The following is a 13,654-nucleotide window of genomic DNA, read 5'->3' on the forward strand; positions in this document are numbered from 1 at the left end:
GCTGCGAATGCCTGCATCTCTCCAGCTTCGTCCCATCCACGGAGAAAGCAAATAGTTCTAACAATCTGCCCCATAGCTTTGGCCAAAAGCAATGAAGAGTTCAAGCTTCCCAGCTATAAAACAGAAAGACAAGAGGAAAAGGAAGTCATCTAAAAATATCTCAATTCTTCTTCTGGGGAAAGGTTAGTTTATAAGTCATGTCTAAGAGGGCCATAAGTCTTCTCAGAAAAAAACACATGTTCTGGAATGTCAGCTTCTTCAAAAAGTGTCCAAAAACAAGAACAAATGTAAAAGTTGTTAAGCAAGCTGCTGTTTTTCTCTGGAACTTGTTGTTATTCCTTAAAGATTTATTCATCCTAATTATCCACTGTTGTTAATAAGACCACAAGACTCGGTGGTTCAAAACAATGCTCATTTTCTCGTTGCCATGGTTTCCAAGGGTCTGGAATTCCAGAGGAATTTGGCAGAGCAGTTCTGGCTGAGAGTATCAAATGAGGCTGTAGCCAGATGGTGGCTGGAGCTGGGACATGAGGTTGGGGGGGGGGGAAGGAGGTGTGGCCTGGAGGCTAGCAAGTGGTAGGTCATGGCTCCACGTAGTTTGGGGCTTTGTCATTGGTTTCTCTGGTTAGCTGCGGCTTCTTCATAGCATAGTAGCCTCAGAACAATCTAACAGCTTCGAGGATGCAGCTCACAGATCCAGGAAGAATGAAGCAGAAAGCAAAATGGACACCGCAAGATCTTTTCCTTTCCAATTTATCCTCAGAAGAAAGGTGGCAAAATTTCTGTCCCATTCTACTGGGCACAAGTAAGTCACAAAGCCACACAGGCTTGAGGGGACTTAGATAAGGCTTTCCACCATGATGGGGCAGTGTCCAGGAGAACACACAGGCTGAATGGGTGCTGCTGTAAACTCTGCCACACAGCAACAATGACTGCAAAGTGTCACATGCGAGGATATTGTCACCACTCTCATTTTTCTTTTAAAAATTATTATTACTATCATTATTTTATGTGTCTGAGTGCTTTGCCTGCATGTATGTCTGTGTACCGCTTGCACGCCTGGTACTTGCAGAGGACAGAAGTGGGCCTTGGATGTCCTGGAGCTGGTATTATAGATGGTTGTGAAATGCTCCTCCAGTTCTGAGAATCATACCTGGATCTTCCGGAAGAGCTCTTAACCACTGAGTCATCTCCCCAGCCTCACTTACAGAAAATGATACTGTACGACAACACTCATAGTGAGAAATGCCTCGACTCTCAAGCTCTCTCTCCTTCAGGCTGTAGTTCTGCTTTCATTTTTCTGCTTTCTGGGTTTGCACTGTTTCCTTTACTGATGGGGTACAGTCAAGGGCACCGGCTGGCTAGGTTTCCTGATTCAAACACGCCCTCTAGTGTTGAAATCATGTCATTTCTTTATTGGCGGTGTGGGCTCTCAGGGTTGAAATCTGTTGTGACTGCTCTTTGCTCTCTGCGGGATCCTCAAGTTTTGTATCTTTTGTTGACTTTCTCAACATCATGACGTCTCCAGAGACAACTGTCTCCAGCACCCTTCAGAGTCCACGTCCCGCCCTGCCTCACCTCAGCCTGTCACTCTCCTGTCCTCCACTTTCTTCCATTCAGTGCTCCCACAGGCTCCAGCGCCTGCCTGGTCTTAACTGGGCTCCTATCTGGACTCTTACAGAGAAGCTGAACTTTGTAGAGTTCTGGTTCTTAGCACCCTGAGGGGCTGTATAAGAGATTGCTATAACTTCTCTCTTTATAGATTAGGGTGACTTTAAGTTTTGAGAAGAGGTCTGGAGCGAGGCAAAGGCCATAGTTCTACTCCAACTCAGAGTGTTATATGATAAAATAATAAAATGCCACTTATTGCATTTAAGAACATCATTTTCCCAAACCTATTTGTTCTACACCATACAGTATTTGTTAGCTCGGTATCCTTAGGAGGGTAAGTTCCAGGGCCCTACAAATTCCCAAAACTCACATTTTCAAGACCTTTACATGAATGGTGTCCTGCATATAATCTGTGCACATCCTCCTGTGTAACTTCTTTTTTAATATATTTTTATTATTCTACGTGTCTGAGTGTTTTGTCTGCACTTATGTCTGTGTAAACCCTGCAGAAGCCTGAACTGGGTGTCAGATCCCATAGCATTAGAGTTACAGATGGTTGTGAGCTGCCATGTGGGTGCTGGGAATCGAACCCTGGGCCTCTGTGAAAGAAGTCAGTACTCTTAACCACTGAGTCATCTCTCTAATGTCAAATATTTTCTATCCAAAGTTATTCAGATTGTTGGACCCAATTAACCCAGCCAGTATAGTCAACTGTGCATATATGTGTGTGTGTGTGTGTGTGTATGTGTGTGTGTATATATATACACATATACATATTTCTAAATAAGTAACGTTTTATAGTAACACACATTCATGTGTACACAATTGTTTAAATTCCTTTCTGACCACTAAAACATAGTGAAAGCCAAAATTCTTTCATTCTGTTAGCTATTGCCAAGACAGAGAATCTTCCTGTCCCAAACATGGCATGCCCTTGATGGCATCTTATTTCTGGAAAAGGATCACCAGGAGCACCACATTTGGTTTGTTTTCAAGCTGTTTTTGGATGAGGTGACAGATGCTGACATGGAGCACAGCTGTCTGGGGCCATACGGCTCAGATACAGGCCAGCATGTCACTATGTTAACCTGGAGCCTCAGCCCTGGAGAAAACAATGTAGATGAGGCTGTGTCACAGTGCCAGCCTCCTCATTGTTCGCCTGAGGACATACAGCCCTAGCTCATTCAGCAGGCCTGAAATACTGAGCATCAAAGCCCAGTCCCCAATAACCTTCACCCTGCGGCTGAGGGAGATGGCCAAGAAGAGCAGCTCAACACCCTCCCACTCTCAAATGAACAGGACGTGGTTTCTGGGACGCACAATCCACTCCATGCCCCTGACTCCCTCCCATCTCTCACAGCCTCATTCCCTCAGGGGTCCTGGAGACCATCCCGAAGTAAACTATATCCAGTTTTCCCCACAGAGATGGGAAGAGAGACACCAAACTGAAAACGCATCCAAACAGGGCAAGAACAAGAGGCAGCTTTGGATGTGGGGCCCAAAGACTTGAAGGCCCAGGGAAGACCCTGAGAAATCCCTGGAGGAGAATCTCTGTGTCCTCAGAAGGAGGTGAGCAGAGGACCCTGCAGTCTGCGACAAAACCTTGAGTGCAGTGTCTTCTCGGGAAACCCACACTGAATGAATTGAAGGATGAGGGATTTAGTTTGAGAAAATCACATTATTGGAGACCCTGTTCAACATGGAAGGTGTTATAACTCTAATGTCATTTGTTTTGTTCTGGTATGACAGAACACTGGCACCAGGACAGGTAGAAGCTATGCTCTGCAGAAGTTTATTAGGATGCTGCCATCTTGAAAGGGAGCCCATTGTTTAAATCCGATATACACTTGGGGCCAAACAGCAAGAAACAGTAAGAAGCCAGGAAACCTGGAGACAACGTGTCACATCTTCAGGTGACAGCATGGCAGATAGCCTGATAAGCAATCATGGAGGGGAAGGAGGCTGGATACAGACACCCTGAGGAGCTAAAGCCAGAGAAGGTCACCTCAGGGAGTGAAGGGTACAATAGGCGTCAACCCTGTCTTCGGAGTTTAATGCCCATCACCTGATAACTGCAAAGTCCTGACAGCCATGGTCCTGAGGTCAACAAGTATTCCATCTTCTAGTGACATATATATTATTACATATTATATATTGGACATATAGTTTCCTGCCATTGGGACTGAGAACTCTAAAGTCCCTGAAAAATAAAACAAACAAACTAGGAATAGAAATAACCTACTCCATAAACCTGCAGCCAACATCGCACTAAGTGGGAACAGCATTTCCTCTAATATCAGAACGAGACAACTCTGTCCATTCTGTCCTCTCTCACTAAAGACTGTGTTTCAGGTTTTAACAAAGAGCAACAAGACAAGAGAGAGACATAAAAGCTGTGGGAACAGGAAAGAAGAACCCAAACTACCCCTGTTTGAAGACAACATGACCCTGTGCCTAAAGGACCCTTCCTGTCCAACCAGAAAACTTAGACTTGATAAATTCTTTCAGCAAAACATCAGGATACAAAACCAACACACGAAAACCAGAAGCATTGGGCTAGGGAGATGGCTTGGTGGTTAAAGGGCTCATCATGCCAAGCATGAAAACTGGGGCTTCAGTTCCCAGAACAGAAGTAGACACCTGCATGCACACCATACAAATATACATACGGAGGTTTTTTTTTTTTAATCACTAGTTTTTCTACATACCAACAATTAACTTACTGAGAACAAAATTAGAGAAAAATGCCATTTACAAAATACAAAAATAAAATGACCATGTACAAACTCAACCAAGGAGGTAGCATACTTCCATGAGGAAAACTGTACAATAGTGTAGATTAGAAAAAAAATTAGGAAAAGACTAGAAAAAGGAAGACCCTGTGTACTCATGGGTCCGCAGAATTAATACTGCGAAGATGGCTATTACCAAAAGCAATGCATACATCCGACACACACCCTTCAAAACCCCAGTGACACTCATCACAGCACTAGACAGCAATCCTAAAGAGCCCCGAATAGAAATAGAAATCCTGCACAGAAATCAGTTCAAAATGGTCCAAAGCGCTTAATGTAAGCTCTGAAATGCCGAAATTGCTAGTGGAAAAGACTGTACCACTCTAAGGTTTTCTGGGCACTCTAATAGCTTAATAATAACAAGACTTGACCAGTGCGATTGCTTGAAATTAAAAGCCTTTTGTATAGCAAATGCAGTAATAGCCAGCTGTTGTGATGAACACTTTTAATCCCAGCACGTGGGAGGCAGAGACAGGAGGATCGAAGCCAGCTGGTCTCCATAGTGAATTCCAGGATACCCAGGACCATATAGAAAGACTTTGTCTCAGAGAGAAAACAAAACAAAAAACCCTTTAGTACAGCAAAGGCGATCATTAGTAAAGCGACCAGATCACCCAGAGGAGCGTATTTGTCAACTATACATCAGACAGGGATCAATATCCAGAATATATAAAGAACTTCATTGCCAGGCATGGTGATGTGTGCCTTTAATCCTGGAACTAGGAAAACAGAAGTAGGTGGATCTCTGTGAGTTTGAGGCCACCCTGGTCTATGTCGTGAGTTCCAGGATAGCCGGGGTTATGTAGAGAGATTCTGTCTCAAAAAACAAACAAATAAAACTCCAAACATTAAAACTCAAAAACACCATCCAAACAATAAATGGAAAGAAAATCTGTTAAACAGACAGTTTTCAAAAGAAAAACCATAAATGGTCAGTATCCTTAGCCATCAGGGATTCCATTTTATCCCAGACCAAATGGCTATCAGCAAGAAAACAAATAACAACAAATGCTGCGGAGCATGTGGGCGAAGCCAAACCTTTACGCTTTGCTAGTGGGAAGGTAAACAGTGCTGCCTTGGTGGAAATCACCCTGGAAATTCTGAGGCAGGAGAATGAAGATCAGGGGAGCCTTTTGTAAGTGCTTTGAAGTCAGCATGTGGTAGGAACCAGGTAGCCCAGAGGAAGACAGGAAAGCCCAGAGTGCCTGAAGGTGACCTATGGTTTGCCAGAATAAGCTATACACACTTGAGTGGAGACTTAAGCCATAATGAGACACATGATACCTGATGATGTCTCTATAACAATGTATGCTTTAAGTAAAGCTTGGGCTATGAAAACGAGCCCGAAGCCTGCACCTTGGAACATGAAAGTCCCATTTTTTGTGCAATCCCATCAGCAGGGCTCTGCTCCACCCAGCTTCCTCCAGCCTGTGCTACAACTGTGTGCCTCTGGTCACTTCCTTGTTTAGGGTCATGAGAACCTGAAATCCCTTCAGATGTGCACTCGAAACTCCATTGTGGATGGAGAGTAGAAACTGCAGGCTGACACAGCAAGATGAACATACAAAAGAAGCCAGTTGGCAGAAAAAGACTGGAAGCCCTTCCCCACCTGGGTATCACCTAAGGAACAGAACATGCATGAGGAAAGCCTGAGCTATCCAAATGGGAGAGGCGGGTGCCTTAGAAAAGTCTCACCCAGGGATGCACAGCTCTTTGGGGGCTTTTCCCTCGGCTCACCAGCTTAATCATACTCTCTGGAGTACGTTCCTCCTTTTATTGAAACTGGGTCTCACCACCAAGTGATTGTCCTGGAGCTCACTATCTACACCGGGATGGCCTTGAACCCACCAATATCAGCCTGCCTCTGCCTCCCTCCTGCATGTGGGGATTCAAGGTGTGGGCCACCAAGCCTTCCAATCTTTTTCCCTTTCTACTCTCTCTATTTCTAACCATGTGTCCCTGCTGAAGCCTTTGTTGGGACTCTGGGCAAGCTTTGCTTTCTCTTTATCTCTTTTTCAGATTCTGGGCCAAAGCCAAGCATGCCTCCCTGACACTGGGCTTTCCCAATGTTTTGTGAAGCTCCCATCCTATGTTAAAGTTACTTGCTGATGTCCATTGCTGAACATGTTGGCTTTCTTGTACTCAAAAGGGTACGACTCTCTTCCTGTTCTCCTTCGTCACGTTCCCCAAAGCGGCCAAGGTTCACAGCTTTCCTTCCCTGTTGCTTTTCTTTCATACTCTAATAAAACTGTCCTCAACTTCTTGCTGACTCCATAGTAAAATTCTTTCATCAATGAGTCTAAGAACCCAGAAAGAAACCTTGGATTCCCCAGTAACACAATATCTGTTCCTCTAAAGATGAAAAATAAAACTACCATTTGCTACAGCTGTCCCTCTTGCCTGTGTATGTGTCCGAAGGACTGGAAGTCAGCAAGCCACAGAGAGGCGTGTTGATCCATGGCTATTGCAGCAGGCACAGAACCAGTCTCCAGTTGCTAATAAATGAATGAGTGGATAAGGAAAACGTGGTACATATTGGCAGCAGAGTGTTTTCTGTTCCACAAAGAACAAGGAAATTGAGCGGGGCAAGATGGCAGCGCCGGGAGGACTCTCATTCTGAGGAGCAGCACAGCAGGATTGGCACAGTGACCAGCAATCAGAACTCGCGGCCATAAAACACAAGTGGTTGTGTTTCTCAGGTGAGAGGATACCCCACGGTGGGGGATTCGATCAGCTTTAACTCACCCGGCAAAACCGCGGAAGAGATCCCCGTTCCGCCAGGCGCTTGGTCGCCAGCCCAGAGCTACCCGCCAGCGCGATCTGGTCACGGTCCCAGACTGAACTGTGGGCCCACAACACCATAGACTGGATCTCCCAGTCGAGAGATAACCCCACGGAGCAGGAAACAATTGGGACCGACCCCAGGTTACCCAGACATCCCCTGGAAAAGACTCGGGTTCCGCGGGTGCCCCAGGAGCCAGCCCGGACCCAGAGCCGGGAGGGACAAAGGCGCCTGCCTGCACAGAGCCCTGCCTGCGCGCGTGATTCGCCGCCTCAGATAGAACTGTGGGCACCAGGGCAACAGGGCACCAGACTGCGTGTCTCTGGCAGGAGGAAACCTCCAGCGGAGGGGGTCAGCAGCTCTAACGCTTAGGACACCCAGCACCAAAACACTTCCTGGACTCACGCAGACTCTAGTGCAGGCAGAAGCGCTGTGCTCTGCCGCCATTGTTGAGTTCCCCGGGGGAACTGGGACACACAGCTGCATCCTCGGGACCTGCAGGAGCCGAAGAGCCATTACAGCAGCCCTCAGATACTGTACCAGGGATCGGCCAGTTGTCCCTGGCTGGACTGCCAAAACTGTAGGAATCCCTGATCCTTCAGGGGGGCTGCACCCACAGCATCTAGACCAGAGCAGTGCCTGTAGCCGCCATCCCAGACAGAGACACACAGCTTCTGGTCCAGAGTGAGGCACCCAGCCTCCAGACCAGAACAGTGCCCCCAGGTGCCAAATCAACCTAGGTGCACATTCTCCAGGTCCAGAGCAGAGCAATCAGCCTTTGGCCCAGAGACTTGCTGAGTGCACCTCCCACTTTCTCAGACAGAACTGTGTGCCCCAGGATAACAGACTGAGTTTCCCTGTTGGGAGAAAACCCCATAGCTAGGGAATCAGCAGTTTCTTCAAGAGGACTGTACATGGAAATTTAGTGAGCAGCAGCACACTAAATTTATAACAAGAAACCCAGCAGTGGGGCAGCTGTCTTGAGAAATTTTATGGGTAAGAGGAGATCCCCCCCTGCCTAACATAGACCACAGCTACTACTCAGGGCTATAAACCTGAGGTGAGCAGTGGCATCTCCGGAGAAACACTGGCCATACAGTGACCATAACCAAAAATCAGAGAAGGACTCCTTCAGGAAAAATCATCTTGCGGCCAAGGGGATACTCCCTACCTCAGGACTCCAGGAAGCACAGAAACTAACAGCCAAAACCTAAATCAGCCCAGTGGGTAGAGGTCAGCGTAAAGGCTCAACCAACAAAAGACAGAGCAATATGGCATCTCCAGAACCCAGCCATCCAGGGGCGAACAGCCCTGAACAATGCAGCATAATAGAAAATCAAGAAGAGGACCTTACATCTATGTTGATGAAGAGGATAATAGAGGAGACAAATAAAATACGTAAAGAATTAGAGGAAGATAAAACCAAACAGATCATGGCTATCCGTAAAGAAATGGAGGAAGATAAAGACAAGCAAATTAGGGCCATCCGTGAAGAAATACGGGAAGATGCAGCCAAACAGCTTGTGGCCTTCAGAGAAGAAATAATTAAATCACTGAAAGAAATCAAAGAGACAGAGTTGAAGGAACTAAAAGAAAAAGAGGAAAATACAAGCAGACAGGTGAAGGAAGTAAACAAAACAACTCAAGACCTGAAGATAGAACTAGAAAAATTAAAGAAAACACAAATGGAGGAAATAATGGAGAGGAAGAATTTAGGGAAGAAAACAGGAACTACAGAGGTAAGCATAACCAACAGAATACAAGAAATGGAAGAAAGAATCTCAGGTGTAGAAGATACAATGGAAGAAATCGATGTATCTGTCAAAGAAAATGTGAAATCCAAAAAATTCCTGACACAGACCGTCCAAGAAATCCAAGACAATATGAAAAGACAAAATTTGAGAATAATAGGAATAGAGGAAAAAGAAGACTCCCTTCTCCAAGGCCCAGAAAATATTTTCAACAAAATCATTAAAGAAAATTTCCCCAAGTTAAAGGAGAAGCCAATAAGGATACATGAGGCCTACAGAACACCCAACAAATTTGACCAGAAAAGAAAATCCTCCCGCCACATAATAATCAAAACAGGAAGTATACAGAACAAAGAAAAAATACTAAAAGCTGCAAGGGAAAAAGGCCAAGTAACATATAATGGCAAACCCATTAGAATCACACCTGACTTTTCAACAGAAACTATGAAAGCCAGAAGGGCCTGGACAGATATCATGCAGACCCTAAGAGAACACAGATGTCAACCCAGGCTACTATACCCTGCAAAACTCTCAGTCCTCATAGACGGAGAAAACAAGATATTCAATGACAAAAACAAATTTCAACAATACCTACACACAAATCCAGCATTACAGAAGACACTGGAAGGGAAAATACAACCCAAGAAAATTAGCTTCTGTCAAGAAAACACAGGAAATAATTAACCTTACTACAGCAAAACAAAAAGCAACCAAGCACACAAACTTATGAACACAGCCAACATCAAAATCAAAGGATCTAAGAGCCACTGGTCATTAATCTCTCTCAACATCAATGGACTCAACTCTCCAGTAAAAAGACACAGATTAACAGAATGGATACGTAAACAAAACCCAGCAATCTGTTGCATACAAGAAACACACCTAAGGCACAAAGATAGACATTACCTGAGGGTAAAAGGTTGGAAGATGACTTTCCAAGCAAATGGACCCAAGAAACAAGCAGGAGTAGCCATTCTAATATCCGATAAAATAGACTTTCAACCAAAAATAATAAAAAGAGATGAGGAAGGACACTTCATACTCATCAAGGGAAAATTCCACCAGGAAGACATCACAATCCTGAACATCTATGCCCCAAATACAAGAGCACCAACATTTGTAAAAGAAACATTGATAAAATTTAAACCACATATAGATCCCCACACATTAATAGTGGGAGACTTCAACACCCCACTCTCAACAAAGGACAGGTCAACAAAACAGAAATTAAACAAAGAAACAATATCTCTGACAGAGGTCATGAATCAAATGGACCTCACAGACATCTACAGAACTTTACACCCAAACACAAAAGAATTTACCTTCTTCTCAGCACCTCATGGAACCTTCTCCAAAATAGACCATATAGTTGGTCACAAAGCAAGCCTCAACAGATACAAGAAGACTGAAATAATCCCTTGTATCCTGTCTGATCACCATGGAATAAAGCTGGACTTCAACAACAACAGAAATAGCAAAAAGCCTACACACTCATGGAAACTGAACAACTTGTTACTAAATGACAGCTGGGTCAGGGAAGAAATAAAGAAAGAAATTAAAGCCTTTCTAGAACTCAATGAAAATGAAGACACAACATACCCTAACTTGTGGGACACAATGAAAGCAGTGCTAAGAGGAAAGTTCATAGCACTAAGTGCCTTCAAGAAGAAATTCGAGACAGCTCATTCAAGCAACTTAATGGCCCACTTAAAAACCCTAGAAAAAGAAGAAGCAGACACACCAAAAAGGAGTAGACGGCTGGAAATAATCAAACTCAGGGCTGAAATCAATCAATTAGAAACAAATAAAACAATTCAAAGAATCAATGAAACCAAGAGCTGGTTCTTTGAGAAAATCAACAAGATAGACAAATCCTTAGCCAAGCTAACTAAAAGGCAGAGAGACACCACCCAAATCAACAAAATCAGAAATGAAAAGGGGGACATAACTACAGACACTGAGGAAATCCAAACAATCATTAGGACTTACTTCAAAAGTCTATATGCCACAAAATTTGAAAATCTAAATGAAATGGACAATTTTCTTGATCGATTTGACTCACCAAAGCTGAATCAGGACCAGGTAAATCAACTAAATAGTCCTATATCCCCCAAAGAAATAGAAGCAGTCATCAAAAGTCTCCCATCCAAAAAAAGCCCAGGACCAGATGGCTTCAGTGCAGAATTCTACCAGACCTTCAAAGAAGAGCTAACTCCAATTCTCTTCAAACTATTCCACAAAATAGAAACAGAAGGAACATTACCAAACTCATTCTATGAAGCCACAATCACCTTGGTACCTAAACCTCACAAAGACTCAACAAAGAAAGAGAATTTCAGGCCAATCTCCCTTATGAACATTGATGCAAAAATACTTAACAAAATACTTGCAAACCGGATCCAAGAACACATCAAAGATATTATCCACTATGACCAAGTAGGCTTCATCCCAGGTATGCAGGGGTGGTTCAATATACGGAAATCCATCAATGTGATCCACCATATTAACAAACTGAAAGAAAAAAACCACATGATAATCTCCCTAGATGCTGAAAAAGCATTTGACAAAATCCAACATCCATTCATGTTTAAAGTACTGGAGAGTTCAGGGATACAAGGCACATATCTAAACATAGTAAAGGCGATATACAGCAAGCCTATAGCCAACATCAAACTGAACGGAGAGAAACTTAAAGCAATCCCACTGAAATCAGGGACAAGACAAGGCTGCCCACTGTCTCCATATCTCTTCAACATAGTGCTGGAAGTCCTTGCTAGAGCAATAAGACAGTCGAAGGAGATCAAGGGGATACAGATGGGAAAGGAAGAAGTCAAATTATCACTATTTGCAGATGATATGATAGTATATATGAGTGACCCCAAAAACTCTACCAGGGAACTCCTACAGCTGATAAACACCTTCAGCAAAGTGGCCGGATATAAAATTAACTCAAAAAAATCAGTAGCACTCCTGTATACAAAAGACAAAAGGGCTGAGAAAGAAATTAGAGAAACAACACCATTCACAATAGCCACAAATGACATAAAGTACCTTGGCGTAACCCTAACCAAGGAAGTCAAAGACTTGTATGAAAAAAATTTCAAGTCTCTGAAGAAAGAATTAGAGGAAGATATGAGAAGATGGAAAGATCTCCCATGCTCATGGCAGGATTAACATAGTAAAAATGGCCATCTTACCAAAAGCAATCTACAGATTTAATGCAATTCCCATCAAATTGCCAACACAATTCTTTACAGACCTGGAAAGAAAAATTCTCAACTTTGTATGGAATAACAAGAAACCGAGAATTGCTAAAACAATCCTCTACAATAAAAGATCTTCTGGAGGTATCTCCATCCCTGATCTCAAGCTGTACTATAGAGCAACAGTTATAAAAACTGCATGGTACTGGCATAGAAACAGAATGGTGGATCAATGGAATCGAACAGAAGACCCAGAAATAAACTCACACACTTACGACACCTGATTTTTGACAAAGATGCCAAAACCATACAATGGAAAAAAGATAGCATCTTCAACAAATGGTGCTGGTCCAACTGGATGTCTACATGTAGAAAAATGAAAATAGATCCATACTTATCACCCTGCACAAAACTGAAGTCCAAGTGGATCAAAGACCTCAACATAAAACCAGACACATTAAATCGGCTAGAAAAAAAAGTGGGGAATACCCTAGAACTCATTGGTACAGGAGAAAACTTCCTGAACAGAACACCAACAGCACAGGCTCTAAGAGCAACAATCAATAAATGGGACCTCATGAAATTGAAAAGCTTCTGTAAAGCAAAGGACACCGTCATCAAAACAAAGCGACTGCCTACAGATTGGGAAAGAATCATCACTAACCCTTTATCTGACAGAGGACTCATATCCAATATATATAAAGAACTAAACAAGCTGAAAAGCAACAAACCAAGTAATCCACTTAAAAAATGGGGAACAGAGCTAAAGAGAGAATTCTCTGCAGAGGAATATCGAATGGCAGAGAAGCACTTAAAGAAATGCTCAACCTCATTAGCCATTAGGGAAATGCAAATCAAAACAACCCTGAGATTTCACCTTACACCCATCAGAATGGCCAAGATGAAAATCTCAAGGGACAACACATGCTGTAGAGGTTGTGGAGAAAGGGGAACGCTTCTCCACTGCTGGTGGGAATGTAAACTGGTACAACCACTCTGGAAATCAATCTGGCGCTTTCTCAGACAACTAGGAATAGCGCTTCCTCAAGATCCAGCCATACCACTCCTAGGCATATACCCAAAAGAGGCGCAAGTACACAACAAGGACATTTGTTCAACCATGTTTGTAGCAGCTTTATTTGTAATAGCCAGAAGCTGGAAACAACCCAGATGCCCCTCAACTGAAGAATGGATGCAGAAACTGTGGTACATCTATACAATGGAGTATTACTCAGCAATGAAAAATAAGGAAATCATGAAATTTGCAGGTAAATGGTGGGACCTGGAAAGGATCATCCTGAGTGAGTTGACCCAGAAGCAAAAAGACACTCACGGTATATACTCACTCATATAAACATACAATATAGAATAAACCCACTAAAAGCTGTACATCTAAACAAACTAAGCAAAAGAGAGGACCCTAACTAAAATGTTCGATCCCCATCCTGAAAGGCAAAGAGGATGTACATCAGAAGAAAACGAAAATAGGAAACAACCTCGGAACCCGCTACA

This window comes from Psammomys obesus, unplaced genomic scaffold (assembly GCF_907164565.1).
Source record: "Psammomys obesus unplaced genomic scaffold, mPsaObe1.curated_primary_1811, whole genome shotgun sequence".
Lineage (NCBI taxonomy): Eukaryota > Metazoa > Chordata > Mammalia > Rodentia > Muridae > Psammomys > Psammomys obesus.